Genomic DNA, 19,023 nt, shown 5'->3' with positions numbered 1-19,023 from the left:
GAGGCCCTGAAATGCAAGACCTGGCAAACTTGCAGCTGACCAGGGAAATGATTTTTTTTAAAGATCCATTTTTGTCAACTTCCCTGAGCACACGCGTCCCTGCGCCAACGCCCTCGCCTCTCAGGATGAGGACGAGTCTGACACGAGCGCCGGCAGCTCAGAGTCCCACTTCCTCTGGCAGCTGCTGGTCAAATCTCTCTATAAATCTGCTAATGATTCTGCCTTCTCCTGCTAGAATGACACTCCCTGGAAAAAGTTATATAAGTGGAAATGATTAGAAGATAAGGCTTCAAGACGCAGGCTTAAAAATTTCACCACGCTATCCAATTTTTGGATGAGTTTTTAACAAATCAGCATTTCCTTGCTGGGAAATCTTACTGGGTGTGAGAGTTCACCTTCAATTAACAGCAGACACTGGAATAATATTGTTACAGGAGTACACTCTTGGTCCCCTCTACCACCCGGACTCTTTCCCTCACCACTCCTCCAAATTTTAAAAGTCATCCTTAGACAGGTTACAAGAAAGAAAACCCAAACGGCCACTGAGCATATTAAAAAGTGTTCAGCATCACTGGTCCTCAGGAAGATGCAAATTAAAACCACAGTGTGAATCTAGAGTGGGAAACAAATAAGAGCAATGGTTGTTTCTGGAGGGGTGGGGTCTGGGACTAACAGCAAAGGGGCTTGTGGGTGATGGTCACGTTTTGTAACTCGATAAGGTTTGGGGCTGCAAGGGTGCAGGCATTTGTCAAAAACTCAACAAATGACACAAGATATGTGTAGTTGACTATATGTAATTAAACCTCAAAAGAATAAAATAACTGTAAACAGTGTATTGTGGTTAATGCTGTGTCTGCTGGAGTATTTAGGGTGAAGTGTACTGATGCTCTCAGCTCACTCTGAAATGCCTCCCAAAAAACTAAGATTGACGGATGGACAGAAGGATAGATATGTGATAAAGCACACATAATAAAAGACTGTCGGCAGAATCCAGATTACAGCACAGGAATGGGCACTATAAAATTCTTGCAACTTTTCTGTATGTTTACAATTTTTCATAATAAAATGTTGGAAAATGTCTAATTAAAGAGGTAAAAATAAAATGCAGACATACACGGTGAGACCATGACACACTCAGCCAAATGACTAAAATTAAAAAGACCGGCTATAGCAAATGCAGACAAAATGCAGAACCACACGAATCTCGGACATCGCTGGTGGGAACAGAAATGGGGACTACCACTTTCGAAAACCATTTGTCAGTATTCACCAAAGCTGGACATAGGCGTAGCCCACGGCCCAGCATCCTGCTCCTAGGTGTATACCCAACACAAATGGGAGTTCTTAGCCACCAAAAACAGGAACACAAGAATGTGCATCGCAGCACTATTCATAATCGAGTGAAACAACCCAAGTGTCCAAGAGGAAGATAAATAATTGGTGGTGTATTCGTACAGTGACGTGCTAGACAGCAACGAGAATGAACTACGCAAAATGTGGGCGAATCTCACAAACGCGACGTTGAGGAAAAGTCAGACGTCCCTCCCCCGCAAAAAGAACAGTTACTGATGCTTCTGTTTAAGGTAAGTTCAAACATGGGCAAAACCAATGCATGGGTTAGAAGCCAAGACTGTGGTCCCCTTGGGAGGAGGTACTGACGTGGAGAAAAGAGGATTCTGGGCTGCTGGTTCCACGTCCGGGTCTGATGGTTGTTACATGAGTGTGCTCAGTTTGTGAAAATTCATCAAACCATACGCTTAATGATTTGAACAACTGTCTGTATGTAAGTTGCACTTCAATTTAAAAACGCACTTGAAAAAAATGGATGGATCTTTAAGCAATGTGCAGAGATCTGGAGTCTGGGGGTACTTTTATTTGCTTGCTTTTGGGTTTTATACCTATTCCAATTGTCCATTTAAAACACAGACATTAGGGGCCAGCCCCCTGGCCGAGTGGTTAACTTGGCGCACTCCGCTGCAGGTGGCCCAGTGTTTCGTTGGTTCGAATCCTGGGCGCGGACATGGCACTGCTCATCAAACCACGCTAAGGCAGCGTCCCACATGCCACAACTAGAAGGACCCACAACGAAGAATATACAACTATGTATCGGGAGGCTTTGGGGAGAAAAAGGAAAAAAAATAAAATCTTTAAAAAAAAAACAAAAACACAGACATTAAGTCAAACTGTCACAGGATCCTGCAGAGCTGAGAGAGACTTCAAAGACCAACTAGTTTAAGCGACCTGTTTTTCAGACGTTGGGAGCTGCAGCTCAGAAGGATTAGAAGATGTCCCACCCAGTGCAGACAAAGGCACCCTAGAGCCTGTGAACCCCAACTCCTCATCTAGCAGTCTCTCCGCTGCACCCCAAGCCACAGCAATCACTCTAGGACTGCACGGGTTCATCCATGCCACTGGGCCAATCACAGTCTTCATAATATGGTGCTTCCCTCCAAGAAATGGAATGTTCATGATGTAGTTTAGATAGGACACAATAGGTTGCAAGCCACAGGATCTAAACCAAATTGTTTTAGACACACATACAACCATACGCAAACACACACAATGGAGGGATGGCAATATTTATTGGCTCATATATAACTTGGAAGTTCACGCATATACTGCCTTCAGGTACTGATGGATCCAGATGCTCAAACAATATGGTCTCAGCTCTGCTTTCTTTCGTGCTAACTTCATTCTCATATACTCCCCAAGTATTAGCAAAGATAGTCACAGCAGCTCCAAGTTTATAATCCTACTGGCTTAACAATCCCAGGTGGGAAAAAGCATCTCTTTCCCAAATTGAATAGCAAAAGGCCCTAGAGGGTGGAATCTCACTGGACCAGCATGGGTCACATGCCCATTCCTGGATCAATATGGCCAGGGGAGTCAGGTCAAGTTGGGGTCATGCATCTACTCTTAGAGTTTAGGGGTAGCACCCGCTCCAATGAAACCATTTGTTTTCTATGAATCCCCTGCACTGCTGGTTCTCCAGGGAAAAACTGAGGTGTTAACAGAACAAGAATAAGAGTCAACAGACAAGGGGTATCTGCCACAGTAGGTGTCATCCTTGGCCCCTAACTCGAGCATTATAACAGAACTCTACCGTGTCATGGGGGAGGCAGGTCACAGAGTTTGAATGTGAGCTTCCTGCAGCCTCACACTCCCACAGTTGCGGCTGACCGCTCAACAGTCAACCTCGACAGATCTCAGTCGCTCCACTGCGTGCTGAAGCATGACACCTAAGTCAAATATGCCTTCCGGTCCCAGCCAAAGACATCCAGTGACAGATGAAGAAGCCAAAGACAAACGTCAACTTGCCAATCTGCCTCACGAAACGCCTTCCCAGCATTCCAGCAGCATCCTCCATGGGTCCCCACTCCAAAGGCGCTAACATCCCCAGGGGATGCCGGGCCCCAGGGGTGCAACTGCGAGCACTGAGGAAGGGGAGCTGCCCGTGTTAGACCCGCGGGAGTGTTCAGACAGCCGCGCGGGCTTGCTCAGGAGGGAAAAATCACACGCACCCCCTCTCCCTCTAGGAGGGAACTGCATATTGTATGAATGGTGGGAACCCCTCCTGGCTGTCACTTTCTGAATTTATTTGAAGAACTTAATTTATCCTTCAAGTTTCCTGGGGTCCCCCTCCCACTCTTGACAAGCAGTCTGGGGGAGCTTCTGATTTTTTAAAGAAGAAGAAAAAGACTCGAGAAATTGCAAAGGTCCCAGTTTGTTCCGCAGACCATTTTTTAAAAGTTCAATCTTTTCATGTCTCTGACCACTTGTCACATTGCTTTTCCAGAGTAAAGTGAGAAAAATCAGAGTCATACCATATTTTCCGATGAATCTGCAACTCGTTATAAGAGAACGGCATAAAGTATTTGCCTATTAAAAATGTTTTAGAATGCTGAGTGAGATAAGCCCATCACAAAAGTACAAACACTGCGTGATTCCACTTATTTGAGGGCCCTAGAGGGGTCAAATTCAGAAACAGAAAGTAGGACGGTGGTTGCCAGGGGCTGGGGGAGGGGGAAATGGGGAGCTAGCGTTTAATGGGCCCAGAATTTCATTTGGGGCTGATGAAAACGTTCTGGAGATGGATGGTAGTGATGGTTGCAAAACAATGTGAATGTACTTAATGCCAAGAAATTGTACACTTAAAAAAGGCTAAAATGGTAAATTTTACATTACGTATATTTTACCGTAATTTTTAAAAAGAAATGATAAGAAATGAACAAGGAAAACGTGTTTAGATAGGAAAACATCTATGAGTATAAGATTTAAAGAAATAAAAATATCTAGGTCTAAAAATGCTTTAGATGGGGCCGGCCCCGTGGCCCAGTGGTTAAGTTCATGTGCTCCGCTTCAGCCACCCAGGTTTTCGCAGGTTTGGATCCTTGGCGTGGACATGGCACCGCTCATCAGGCCATGCTGAGGTGGCGTCCCACATACCACAGCTAGAAGGACCCACAACTAAAATATACAACTATGTATTGGGGGGATTTGGGGAGAAAAAGTAGGAAAATAAATAAAAATAAAAAGTCCCGAGACAAAGAATTCAGACATTACACTTTCAAAAAAAAAAATGCTTTAGAGAAGAATACACAGCTAGAAGAAAGCTGAAAGAAAGAAAAACATCTAAGACATTTTAGCTGGCACCTGCTAACCATCTATGGTTCTTTATCACTCCTGCATCTTACCTCCATCCTTCCAGCTCAGTTGAGCCACATGGGCTGTACTCTGAGAGCCATCCTTGGTATTCCCAGCCTCTCAGCAAGCCCCTGCGACTTTCTCCATTTCCTCATGTCGCTGCTTTACACTGAGGCTTAGAGCTCACACGGAGTCACACAGACCTGGGACCCACTGTCTAGCTGGCTGCCCGTAGGCAGGTTACTCCACTCCTCACCTGTCTAATGAGCAAATAGAAAGCACTTACCTCGTAGTGTGTGCGGATTAAATCAGAGAATGCAGGAAAGGTGCCCACCTAACCCACTGTCCGGTGCAGAGAATGCTAGGGAGGTGATGGATGTCAACAAAGAGACACACCTCCCCCGCCAAATGTTTCCCACTTTGGGCTGCTCATTGGAATCACCTAGGGAGCTTCACCTGGTCTGACTTCACTGTCCTGGGCATCCATGGCCAGTTAGGATTCCTAATGTGCAACCAGGATTCCAAACACGGCCCTGACTAGTCTTTCTCCTGGGAGAAAACGGCCCTAAACAAGATCTGTCACCTTTCCCTATAGATGTACCCTGACTTCATCTTCTGCTTCGAAAACAGAAAAAGAGGAGAGAGCATGCGCTGCCGGCCACGCTGAGCCTGCCGTGAGCCCACGTGAACTCTGTTCTCACCCAACTGAAGAGTTCCCGTGGCACCAACGTAGTACCCACACTGACCTCCACAACCTCTTCTTTACCGAGCTGCGCCTTTGCCAGCAAATTCCATAGATTGCTCACTATGTAGGCAAGCTTTGTCCACCAGTTTAAAAACATTAGCTTTTTGCCGAGTGCCTTTAAAATGTCAAAGCTTCCTCTTCCTCTTCCCTATAGATATCTTAAAATAGAACTGTGCCCCCAAAGTAAATATAACCAAAGGGTCCACTGCATGTATCCTTCTACCTCACTTACCCCTCCCACACAGAGGCCCCAACGCCGGCTCCTCCCACTGCAGCCCCACAGAGGGTGAAATTTGAGCCTGCTCCGTGGATGAGCCTGATCCACGCATTCTTTTTTTTTCTTTTTAATTGAGGTCACATTGGTTATAACATTACATAAATTTCAGTTGTGCATTATTATATTTCAACTTCTGTATAGACTGTATCGTGTTCACCACCAAAGGTCTAGTTTCCATCCCTTACCATACAAATATGACCCTTCACCCCTTTCGCCCTCTCCCCACCCCCTTCCCCTCTGGTAATGACCACTCTGTTCTCCGTATCTGTTTGTTTATCTTCCACATGAGTGAAATCATACAGTAATTGTCCTTCTCTGTCTGACTTATTTCGCTTAGCATAATACCCTCAAGGTCCATCCACGTTGTCACAAAGGGCAGGATTTCATCTTTTTCATGGCTGAGTAGTATTCTGTTGTGTATACACACCACATCTTCTCTATCTATCTATCTGTTGATGGGCACTTAGGTTGCTTCCAAGTCTTGGCTATTGTGAATATTGCAGCAACGAACATAGGGGTGCACATACCTTTTCAAATTAGTGTTTTCATGTTCTTTGGATAAATACCCAGAAGTGGAAACAACTGGGTCATATGGTATTTCTATTCTTAACATTTTGAGAAATCTCTATACTGTTTTCCATAGCAGCTGCACCAGTTTGCAGGCATTCTCTCACCTGTCCTGTTCCAGGGGCTCCAGAGACCCCGCTATAACACAGGAAGGCCATTCTGCCCTTGGCCAGCCTCGCAGAGTTCTCAGAGAAAAAGTCAGCCAGACACCCAGGACCGCCAGCTCCTTTCCTGTGGCTGAGGTCCTAAGGGAACTCCTTCATCTCACTCCCTGGGAGAACCTGAATTTCACAAATGAGCACCAGAGTTTGCACCATACCAAGTTAGGGAAATCTCTCTTTTCTTTCTCTAGTTTCCTTCCTTTTAATTTTTTTCTTAGTTTTATTGTGATAGATAAGTTTACGGTGTATACAGCACTGTATAAGTTTAAGGTGACAGCATAATGATTTGACTTACATATATTGTGCACTGATTACCACAAGAAGTTAACATCCAGCATCTCATACAGATACAAAAGAAAAGGAAAAAAATGTTTTTATCCTTCTGATGAGAACTCTTAGGATCTACTCTCTTCACAACTTTCAAATACACTATACAACAGTGTTAGCTGTAGTCATCATGTTGGACATTACATCCCTACTACTCATTTATCCTCTAACTGGAAGCCTGGACCTTTTCACCACCTTCTACCAATTCCCCCTCCCCCACTCCTCCACCTCCCAAAGCTGATCTCTTTTCCATGATTTAGTTTGGGGAGGTTTTTTTAGATTCCACATATAAGTGCGATCACACAGTATCTTTCTCTGACTTTTCACTTAACGTAAATGCACTCAAGACTCATCCATGTTGTCACAAATAGCAGGATTTCCTTCTTTTTATGACTGAATAATATTGAATTTTATATACATACACACAGATACATACACAGACCAGAACTCCCTTATCCAGAAATCCACTGAGGGACACTTAGGTTGTTTCCATGTCTTGGCCATTGTGAATAATGCTGCAATGAACATCGGGTGCACACATCTCTTCGACATAGCTTCCTTTTGCTTTTCAATGAAATATTTATTGATGCTTCTGTTTCATAATATATTGTGTTTCTCTGATTACAATATTCATATTCATGTGTTATTTGAAGGAAATCAAGGAGAGGGGCTAACCGGAGAAATCCCAAAAAAGCAACATAATTCCCACAGTGCCTTCACCCAGCAATAACTATCATTAGCATTTCAATGAATCTTCTTCTAGACTTTCTTTTATATGCGCACACCCACACATCTTTTTTTACACAAATTGGGAATTTTACTGCACATATTTTGTAGACTGCTTTTTTACTTAATATATAGTGAAGTAATTCTTTTAAAGACAATTTTTGCCTATTCTGCTTAGTCAGTGAAAATATAGGATAAGAAATAATACACTCTTGTTATTTATTTAAAATAAGAACTAGCTCAGGGCTAATATTCCTCAAAAATAAATAAATAAATAAATAAAAACTAAAATAAAACAGGAACTAAACCCACAGATCATTAGGATATATTTCCACAATGGGCTGAGGAGGTCGTGAAGTCAGATTCGGTTTCTCAGCCTTGTTTTCACGGTCACCCTCGCTCAGGAGGGTGACACGTCTTTCCTAACCACTCCCCACCCACCATGAAATGTCAACACCACAGAGCCACTGTTGATGTGGACGTGCACGGCAACCCTCTGCAGGGCGGTAAACACTGGTAAGACCTAGGATGCTTTTGCCATCGGAGAACCAATGCCCTCCCCCCCATCACGGATGTAGAGTTTAATTCTTATGTTACATGTGTGATTAAACATTAATAATGAGGGCCGGCCCGGTGGCGCAGCAGTTAAGTTCGCACGTTCTACTTTGGTGGCCCAGGATTCGCCAGTTCAGATCCTGGGTGCGGACACAGCACTGCTTGGCAAGCCATGCTGTGGTAGGTGTCCCATATATAAAGTGGAGGAAGATGGGCACAGGTGTTAGCTCAGGGCCAGTCTTCCTCAGCAAAAAGAGGAGGATTGGCAACAGTTAGCTCAGGGCTAATCTTCCTAAAAAAAAAAAAAAGTTAATAATGAAAAAAATTCTTCCCTCAGCACCACATGAAACAGCCACATCTCCTTCCCCAATCTATTCATGATGGGACTGCCAGGGAGGCCCTGGTGGGGTTCTGGGAAATGCAGACACGGCCATTAGCCATGCTAATATGTCTATGTGTCTTGTGAAAGGATGCAGATGACATGAGAAAATCCAAATCATCCTGGAACTGCCAGCCTTAGCCCAGACATTGTTTGTGGGTGCCCAGGGCCCTTCGTGTTGTCTAATCCTTGAGAGCTCCCGAGGGCCTGACAACTCTGCACTGCCTTCTCAGAGCCCAAAGAGAGAATGTTCTGGTCTCCTGGTTTTCCTTCCGCCCCTTGGCTCAACCTTCTCCTTTGTGGTTGGTTTCCTCCTCGTCCCCTCTGGGGTGCCCGGGGTGCCGTTCCTGGCCCTCTTGTCTTCTCTATCCACCCCACTCCCTAGGCGATCTCACCCAGTGTGTCAGCTTGAAGAGCATCTATACCAGAATGACCTCCAAATCAGACTTAAGCCGACTTCTCCCCTGAACTCAAGCATCGGCTTTGCACACACCCACCCGATACCGTTACTCGAACAGATACAGGAATCTCAAACTTAACGGGCCAAAACAAACTCTTGATATCCCCCCAAAACCCACGGCTGCCAATCCTCACTTTCTCATTTAATACCAGCTCCTTCCTTCCAGCTGCTTAAGCGAAAAACCTTGGAGCCACCTTGAAGTTCTCTCTCAAACCTTACACATCCAATCCATCACCAAACCCCACTGCCTTTCCCTTCAAGATGCACCCAAAAGCCAACTGTTTCAACCACATCATCTCCTACCCTGGTCAAAGCCACTATCATCTGTCACTTATGTTACTGCGATCATCTCTTTACTCATCTCCTTCCCTCCATCCTTGGTCCCTGTGATCCACCTGCATCCCCCACATCTATTCTTAACAAAGCAGCAGAGCGTTAAGTCAGGTCACATCAATCCTCTGCTCAGTGGCTCCTCCTGGCATGTGGAGTTTGTCTACTCGTCACGAGGGTCTCCAATGACCTCCCGCCCTGGGTCCCCCCTCAACCTCTCACTCCAGTCACCTGTCTGCCTCCACCTCCAATACTCCCCACCGCACATACACTCACTTTGCCCCAGCGATAGTGACCTCACTGCTGCTCCTGAACTCCAAGTGTGCTCAGGCCACAGGGCCTTTGCACCTGCGCCTCCCTCTGCCTTCTGGCTGGAATGCTCTTCTCCCAGAAATCCATACATTTGCTCCCTCATCTCTCCCAGGGCTTTGCTCAGATGTCCTGCCCTAATAAGACCTTCCCTGCCCATCCCATTTAAAATTATAAATCTTACTCACTTCACAGTTTAGTTAGTTTTGTTTACTGTCTGTCGCCCTCCACTAGGATGTACACTCTGTGAGGACAGGGACGTCTGTCAGCTTTGCTCACGACTCCATCTCGGGCTTTGAGAATGGGGCCTCGCCCACTGGAGGCGCACAGCTTCCATTCACTGAGTGAATGAGCTGATCTGGATCATGTGCCAGAAGGTTCCAGCGTGAAGGAAGCGCCCTTTTAACCTCTATCTTACACCCAGCAGTTCTGTCACCTCAGAGAAGTTCTCCGAGCTTGAAAATGCCACCTCTCCCCCAACACATACACACAAAATGCCACCGCAGATCCCTGAACAATTCAAAGGCTAGTGGACACTTTCTGTGGCTGAGCCAGCAAATGCCACCAGTATCATATGTTTTCTAAGCTCAGCGATTTGCTGAGGGCCCAGCCAAGGGCAAAAGCCCCTCCACATTGCCAGGCACTGTTCTCCTCTCTGCAGAATCTAGGATCCATCGAGCTCGGAGCTCCACTCACAGAAAACCCTAAATTTCCCACATCCCTCAATCAGAGTCTTTTCCTCTTCTGATTTGGAAGGAAACCAGAGGTGTTAAACCAAACATCTTGACCGAATTTCCTCCGGGCAAGCTTTCCCCGGGCTCGCTTGCGCCAGCACGCCCATCCCTCCTGCCTGCCCCAGTTGGAGCCAGACTTTTCAGCGACTCCGTCCAACGCCGAGCTCCACCAGGGAAGCCGGAACCCCATTCCAAGCTGCAACATCGCTCTGAGCTGGCCCCGCGCCTGTCACCAAGAATGACAACAGTTCCTGAAATCAGACCCTCTGGTAGCAAATGAGGAACATCTCAATTTAGCAGGAAATCGGCTTTCCTTGAAGCTTCTCTGAAGTTTGTTGAGAAAAGAGGAATCTAGACTGTCTGAGTAATAGGAAAGGCCACCTGCAACTTCTACAGCACTTCTTCTGGACTTGAAAATCCTAAGATGTTTAAAAAAAAAGCCTCCAAAATGAACGAGGTCCAACTGCACAGGGATTCATTTCCCATCTCCCTAAATAACTGCCGCCACATGGTTCTTATCTGCTGTAAATTCTCCGTGAGGGAGGGGGAAACAGTGGAGAGCACTGGTTCCAAGCAGGGAGTCCAGCTGCACCTCTGGCTAGCTGTGTGTCCTGAGCAAGTTCCTTAACCTCTCTGGGCCTTAAGCTTGTTTATTTGAGAACTAGAATCCACCTGGCCAGGCCGTTGAGAAGACGAATGAGAAATCCTAGGTGAAAGCCCTGTGTAACCATGAGAGCACTGAACAAAGGGAGTCATTGTCACATATGTTCAACACCATTTATGTTCAGACTCTGCAAAGGACACCATGAGCAAGCACCACGGGGAGAAATAAGACAGTCATCGCCATCGCCCTCAAGAAGCTTCCACTTCAGCTGGGAAAATGACATGGACAGGACTGCAGAAGAGTCAGCATTTGCAAAGCAATGCACCAAGAAAACCACACAACTCCATCTGCTGCGTGGCTCCCAGGGTCCCTTGGGTCTGCTCCCTTGGATTCTAACATGTGCCTAAGTATCCATCAATCTGGCCGACGCGAAAGGCCTCAAAGCTGTCTGCAAACGAAGTCTGCAGAGCAAACCGGGTGGAACGGCAGGGCCACGGCAGCCACGCTCCCCCTGCTCAGGTCCAGCCAGGGCTGACCTCACCCCAGCACCCAGCCAAGGCTGCCAACCGCCTTCGCGGGCAACCCGTCCTGCTCTGCCCCAAGATGCCACATGCGACATCCCATCCTCTAGGCCCCCTCCAGGACCCACCCTACAGAACGCCACCTTCTACAGCCCCAGGCCATCTGAAGAGGCAAGGAGAAGAAAAGGAATTCAAACGCAGCCATTAGCACAAGGAGGAAAGAGGAAGCGGAGTAAAAAGCAGAAAATGAGAACATCAAAGGAAAAATGGGGAACAGAAATAACTATCACTTCACATCTGACTTTCCAGCTGAGGAAGGGCTGCAAGTCACATCTATGATTTGCACCTCATGCGACATTCTGCAGGGCTGCGTAAGGAAGGCAGGGAACTGTGTACCGATTTCAGACACGAGCGAACTGAGGCTTGACAGAAATCTCAGACAGAGCGAGAGTCAGGACTGTGACCCTGCCTTCTCATTTCCCAAGTGCTTTTTCCACTACCAGGAACCCACGCTTACCACCAGTTCACCACCAGTAATGCGTCGGACAACTAGAGGCAGCATTTGGAGGCAGAACTAGAGACAGCAGAAGCGGATGGTACTTATTCACAACAGCCAAAATGTGGGAACAACCCAAATGTCCGTCACCTAGCAATGGATAAGCAAATGTGGTACAGCCATACAACAGAATATTATTCAGCCATAAAAAGGGATGGAGTGGTGACACACGCCACAACACGGATGAACTGTGAAGACATTATGCTAAGTGAAAGAAACCAGACACAAAATGTCACATATGATATGATTCCAGTTATATGAAACGCCTAGAGTAGGCAAATCCATAGAAATAGAGAAAAGATCCGTGGTTGGCAGGGACTGGGGTGGTAGGGAGAATGGAGAGCGACTGCTTAATAGGCACAGGGATTTCTCTCTGGGGTAATGAAAATGTTCTGGAACTGGACAGTGGTGATGGTTGCACAACATTGTAAATGTACTGTCACTGAATTGCATACTTTAAAATACTGAAAATGGCAACTTTTATGTGAGTTTTGCCACAATTTTTTTTTAAAAAGGAGAGAGAACGAAGAGAAAATTAGACGCAGAGTAGGAGGAATCGGACGTAGGCAAAGACTCTTAGGCAAGTCATGAGTTTCCCCAAACCAGGGACCTTCCCTGCTCATCAGACCAGGGGGGCTCTGCCGTAGAAAAGGGGACTTCTGGGGCCGGCCCGGTGGCACAGCGGTTAAGTGTGCATGTTCTGCTTTGGTGGCCAAGGGTTCGCTGGTTCAGATCCTGGCTGTGGACATGGCACTGCTCGGCAAGCCATGCTGTGGTAGGCGTCCCACATGTAAAGTAGACGAAGATGGGCATGGATGTTAGCTCAGGGCCAGTCTTCTTCAACGAAAAGAGGAGGATTGGCAGCAGTTAGCTCAGGGCTAATCTTCCCCCCCCCCAAAAAAAAAGAGAAGAAGAAAAGGGAACCTCTCCTCTCACTGAAGAGGTGACGGGAGGCCACGTCGGGGCTGCAGGTCAAAGGTCACCTTGCTGAGTGAACCTGCTGGAGGGTTAACGTCGCCCACACCCATCGGCTGGTCTGATCCCATTTAACGTCATCTGCAGCTCAGCCCACCGAGTCCAAAGAAAAACTAATCAATGAACCTTTCTCTCTGATGTTTAACACATTTTAATCACATCTGGTGGCTGGACAGAGATTAGAGAGAGAGAGAACGGACACAGTCTGCAAAAACAACGGTCACCTTGCGGGGTGAGCTCCGAACCAAGACCAGGGTGCAGAAAACCAGCTATTTTAATTAAAAATCCTGGATTTAGGCCCAGAGTGAGGAATTTGACTTCAGGTCATTGTTTCAGACAGAATTCATCCAAAACACACGTCCCAGGGTTCATGTAGGCATCCCCCGGCGCTCAGTCCTCCGAACCTGCAGGGAACAAACCAGATGCTCAGCTCTGCCCTCGTGGGGCTCCTGCTCCAACAAAAGAGACACACAGTAACGGGACACAGCGTGTCAGCTGGGGATGCAGGGTAGGGAGGAAAGCAGGCACCAGCACAGTGCCCCTGTTTCTTCTCAAGGTTTCGATCCCACACAGAACCACGTAACTGAGTCTCCTACCCAAATCCGGGTTCAGGCCCTAGTGTGAGTCAGCTTAGGGCTGCCAGAACAAAGCACCACAGACCGGGGGCTGACACGACAGAAACCTACGGTCTCACGGTTCTGGAGGCTGGAAGTCTGAGATCAAGGTGTCAGCAGGCTGATTTCTTCTGAGGCCTCTCTCTGTGGCTTGAAGATGGCCATCTTTTCCCTGCATTTGCATGTGGTCTTCCCCATGGGTGTGTCTGTGAGCTGATCTCTTCTTGTAAGAACACTCATATGACCTCATTTTAATTTAATTCCCTCTTTAAGGATCTCATCTCCAAATACAGTCACGTTCTGAGGTTATGGGGCTTAGGACTTCAACGTACGAATTTGGGGGCCACAAGCAGCCCGTCACAGGTACCAAGTGCTCCCACTGCCCTGCACTGCCTCCTCGGGCCCCTCACTGCATCAGGCATCTCTCTCTGGCCACTCACCTGGCTCCCCATGGACGACGAGCCCTCTGACCACAGAGGCCTGTGAGTCCCATCCACTCAGTCTTGTTCTCAGCTGCATCTGCAGGTGCCCGGGTGAAGCCCACGGGGAAAGACAAAGAAGGAGCTCTTAACTCCAAACGGTTCAAGGTTGGGACAAGAATTTCAACAGCTTTAGCCGAGGAGGTCTCAGGAGGCGGCTTCAGAAGCAAGTTCAAGGCGTCCAGTGGGGAAAGGACCACAGCAGAGGACTGAGCAGTTGGGACAAGGCCGCCCGGGAGAGTCAGCTGAGTCCACGGGCACAGGCCCTCCTCCGCCCCCACTTCCTGCACAGGCTCCCCTAACAGGCCGTGCACTCATCTTCCCCAGCACAGCCTGAATTCCAAAGCAGGCTCACATCCACGATCGTTCTCAAAATCCTGAGAGGCAGCGCAACGGGCGCACATCTCTGCTGGACAGACGGAGAAACTGAGGGTCAAAGAGCCAAGGGGTGCAGGGGTGGGGGGTCCTACAATTAGAATCCAGGGCTCCTTCCATGGGGCCCTCAGCCACACCCAACTGCCCCCACAGCAGCCCCACTGAGAAGACGGGGAGAGAAGATCAGTCCGTGCCACATCTCCTCATCTGTCGCCCTTCCACTCTCGGGTGCCCTGTCCTGCGGCTCAAGGGCCTTGTTGTCCAGGACCCAGTGGCCTTCTGTTGATGTCCAGCACTCTGAGCTGACCTGGCTGCAGGCCTTCCAACCCTGGCCTTCCGTGACCCTAAACTTCACCTCAAGACAAGGCCATTCATGCCTTTTTGGAGTAAAGGCTGCCTAAGCCATGAGCCCATATCAGAGCGATATGTGCCCAATTCTCTAAGGCAAGCTCTCTCCATATCCTCTTTAATTCATCCGTCCATTCATCCAGCCATCAAATACTTATTGAGCCAGAACTCAGAGATGCCAAGCACTGTGCCAGGCCGGGGCAGTTACAGAGGTTTATGAAGCTGGTTTCCTGCCCTGGAGGAGCTCAGAGCGCAGTGGGGAGGCAGTCACATAAACAAGTCATTGAGGTCAATGTGGTCCATGCCACCACAGGGGACTGGCCTATGGAAGCCGGAGGAAGAGTGATCAGCTTGCCTGATGAGAGGTGGAAGGCCATCCTTGCCCGGGTCTGGATCATTTCTAAGGCAGGCATGAGGGGAAGGAACTCTAGACAGAGGCAGCAGCTGTGCAAAGGCACAGGGTGTAGAGGTGTGTGCCAGGAGGGGGCAAGTGAGGGGACCGGAGAGAGGCCAGGCACAGCTTGTGCAGGCCCGTGTCAGCCCAGCTAGAAGCGCCTGACACTCAGGCAATGGGAGCCAGTGGAGACGACTCTGGAGCACTCAGATTTTAGGAAGACACCACGGATGGCCAGATGGTCGTGTGAGGCTAGGTGAGAGTGGGAACACCAGGCCTAAGCCTGGGATTCCTGGCTCAGTGAAAACAGAAGAAATATTTATTACGGATCAGGTTAATGGAAAACTTGTCCACTCCCAGGGGGATGTCAGTCACCTTCCAAGTGCTTCCCTCCAGCCTTCTCACGTGGGGTACAGCCCTCCGAGAACAACTGGGGCTCCTCCCCACCCCCCCACCCACCATGAGAGAACCAAGTAAAGGCAAGTCTGTGATTATCAATCACACCCACCGCAGGTCCACACTGTAACTCTTTCCAACTTGCCAACATCTCACATCGGTCCTCATTTGCAAGAGACTTGCAGCTGGAGCCGAATATATATATAGTCTTGACGATCTGCAGTGACGCATAATTTACACCTTCCACTGCTTCTGGCAGAAATCATTTCCCCCAGACTAATAATAAAGCAGACCAGCCACCTAGAGTAAGAAAGCACCCCAACCGCCCCCTGCAAGCCATTCGGAAACAAACCAGAGGGGCACTGGCATGTGGCACCCCCCAGGGCAGTGCTGACAGCACAGAGGAACCCAAGCATTTAGCGTCACTAACACTGGGCTTTTCAAACTGTGTCCCACAAGCCCTAGGGTTTCCTGGAGGAGTCTCCTGGAGTCACTTAGAAAAGGAAAGGGAGTGACCACGGGCCCACGCCACAGCGCAGTCCACTGGAGGAGTATGTTGCTGGAAGAGCAGCTCTTGTGTCCAGACCTGAAGCCAGTACCAGGGAACAGCAGGTCTGGGAGATGGGAGACCTCAGGCAAGCTCTGACTCCCGGCCTCCCATTCATGCTCCAGTGTAGCTGTCTTCTTGGGCCACGTGCCTAGTCAGGAGCAAAGAGCCAAGGGCTCAGGGCAGAGCTGGCTCTACAGTCCCCCTGGAGTGCCTGGTAATGCCTGGCCAAGCCCCACTCCCAATGGCTCCCCAAATGGCAGGGCTCCCCACCCACCAAATTCACTCAGAAGACTCTGCAAAGATGAGGAGGAAGCCCGGGTACATTCCCATTCTGGTTGTTTTCTCCTGGGTGAGACAGAAGTCCCTCTGAAATGCTTAGCGGGATCTCTGCAGCCACACCCATCACAGGGCTCCTTAAGGGTACACACACACAGAGGCTCTCCTATCCCTCTCTCCCTGTGAACACCCACAAACCCGGCTCCCTGTCAGTCTGATCCAGGTTCCTGATCAGCAGGCAATAGCCATCTGGCCAGAGCGGCAAGCAGACCCCTTTGGAAGATCTGCACAACTATTTTTTCCTAAGGACCAAAGATTGCCTCCTCTTTTCAAAGCAAAGAGAGAGAAACAGGAAGACCCTCCCTGCCCTCTGGGTGGACTATCTGAGCCCAGAGGGAAGACGTTTTAAATGGGCCTGGGAGGTGGGAGACTGGACGACACAACACAAACACAACCACACGGGACAGGAGAGAACACGACTGAGACAAAGGATGAGCAGAAAGCCCTACAAGGGCCACCTTGAAGGACCAGATTGCAGGGCCAGGGAGGATGGGAACTGGCATACAGGCAAGGCAGAGTTTCCCACTACCATGGGGCGCTCCTGCCCTCAAAGGACCTACAATGGTGCTCAAAAACTCAGCAGCTGGCTCGATGAAAGAAGGAATCAGCGTCCCTTTTGCCATATCACAAAACACATAACGGGTCTGTGATCCCAAAATGCGTCTGTGATCCCAAAATGCGAGGAGGCATTCACCCTCCCACTCTGAGCAGTAACTGCCCAGGGCAGAAATTGGTCTAGGGCCTCTGGATGAATCTTCTGCAGAAAAATCAGCACTCAGAGGCTGGTTTATCTGCCACATGCTCTGAGATAAGATTCCCCTTAATTACTGACCTGTAGTTAAGATTCTAATCTTGGTCACACCCAGGCAACTTTATCGTACCCCCAGGAGGGTCGATGGGAGGCATTCAGACAGCTGTGACATTCGAAAAGAGGAATCTCTGGTTTAAGTTTGTGGTCTAAATACACCAAAACAAAACCGAAGATCCATGTGCGGAAGGGCCAGGGCTTCCCTAGGCAGACACGTCTTCAATGACGATGCTAAACCTGACAGAAAGAGACTTGGAAGAACCAAGATGGAAACTGAGTTGAGGTGACCAGAGCCAGAAAGACCAGGTCACGAGCAGAAATGGTGACCAAGAGGTCTGGAGTGACTCTCAAGGAAGCGGGCCTCTTTTACAAAAAAAAGCAAATGACAACGGCCAGCACCCTGAGTGATGGATGGGAAACCAGAAGGAACCAGAGCTGCCACCGCACAGACTGAGCCCGACCCCAGGCTCTCCATGGAGCACTGACGTCAAAGGAGATAATTCTAACTTTCACAACGATTCTTGGACGTGGCCTTATTATCCCCATTTTAAAGACAGGGAAACTGAGGTCCAAGGTCAGGTAAGCAATGTGCCCACAGTCTCACAAAGCCAGCACCCAAATCCTGGTCTGGTCAGCTCTGAACACCATTATGGCAGATTGCCTAGGAAGTGAGACCACCATTCGAGGATCCAGGAGGGACCCAGTAACCCAACGGTCCCAAGGCAGGTTGACTTCCTCAACACCTGTTTTTCCCTCCAGCAGGAAATAATGATGGGTGGCTGCCCTTTGCACACAAGGTGACAATCCTACTTCATGTAATCTGACTTATTTGCTGCTACAGCGCAATGTTCTGCTGAGTCACGCACAGTCTCTTCCTCAATCTGTCCTGTTACCCACAGCCATGCGTGTAAGGTGCCTGGGTGAGGAACAGGGGTTCTGTCAGTGTGTCACTCTGCAAATTCTTTATTTTTTTCCCTCTTATTCTTCTTCTCCCCAAAGCCCCCCAGTACATAGTTGTATATTCTAGTTGTGGGTCCTTCTAGTTGCGGCATGTGGGACGCCCCTCAGCATGGCCTGACGAGCGGTGCCATGTCTGCGCCCAGGATCCAAAGCGGCAAACTCTGGGCCACCAAAGCAGAGCACGCGAACTTAACCACTTGGCCATTCAGCGGGCCCCTACAAACTCTGTATTATTATTTTTTTCCCCATGTGAAGCCAAAGAATGATCATGATTAGCAAACTCATTGATTCTTGAATTCATTGGTGTCACAGTTGAAATGACTGAACTATGGTCCTTCGTTTTTCTAACCAAGTGCCCATGCCTGCTTGTTTGCTAAGGGCTGAGTCTGTAAAGACCACAGACCCAATCCTTGACCTCAAAAAAATCGAGAGTGTAGTGAGAGCACAGACAGTTCTAGAACAGCGGGGTGAGCACGAAGAGGTCTAGAAGCACGCAGGGGGGCTGTGTCAGCAAAGTCTTCCCGGGAGAGTAACACGAAAGCCAAGAAATGAGCACAAGTTAATCTGGCTAAAAAGAAAACAGACCATAGCAAAAAAAAAAAAAACATGTTTAAACCAATTAAAAATAGGCAAAGGATCTGAATAGACATTTCTCCAAAGAAGACACACAAACCATCAATAAGCACATGAAAAGATGCTTAACATCATTAGACACCAGAGAAATACATACCAAAACCACAATGAGATACCCTTTCACATCCACTAGCATGGCTATAACTTAAAAGACAGATAATAACAAGTGTTGGTGAGGAGACAGAGAAATTGGAACTCTCATACATGGCTGACAGGATCGTAAAATGGTGCCGCTACTTTGGAAAACAGTCTGGCAGTTT

General features: G+C 48.3%; 1 protein-coding gene across 1 annotated transcript in view; it reads right to left on the bottom strand.

The window, feature by feature from the left end:
* The window catches only part of GAS7 (growth arrest specific 7), a 218,192-nt gene that overhangs the window by 184,754 nt on the left and 14,415 nt on the right, over positions 1 to 19,023 (bottom strand). The gene's annotated exons all lie outside the window — the stretch shown is intronic.

Source organism: Equus quagga, chromosome 11 (genome assembly GCF_021613505.1).
Source record: "Equus quagga isolate Etosha38 chromosome 11, UCLA_HA_Equagga_1.0, whole genome shotgun sequence".
Classification (NCBI taxonomy): Eukaryota; Metazoa; Chordata; class Mammalia; order Perissodactyla; family Equidae; genus Equus; species Equus quagga.
The sequence above is the reverse complement of the archived record's forward strand: the minus strand, read 5'-3'. Positions and strand labels throughout refer to the sequence as shown.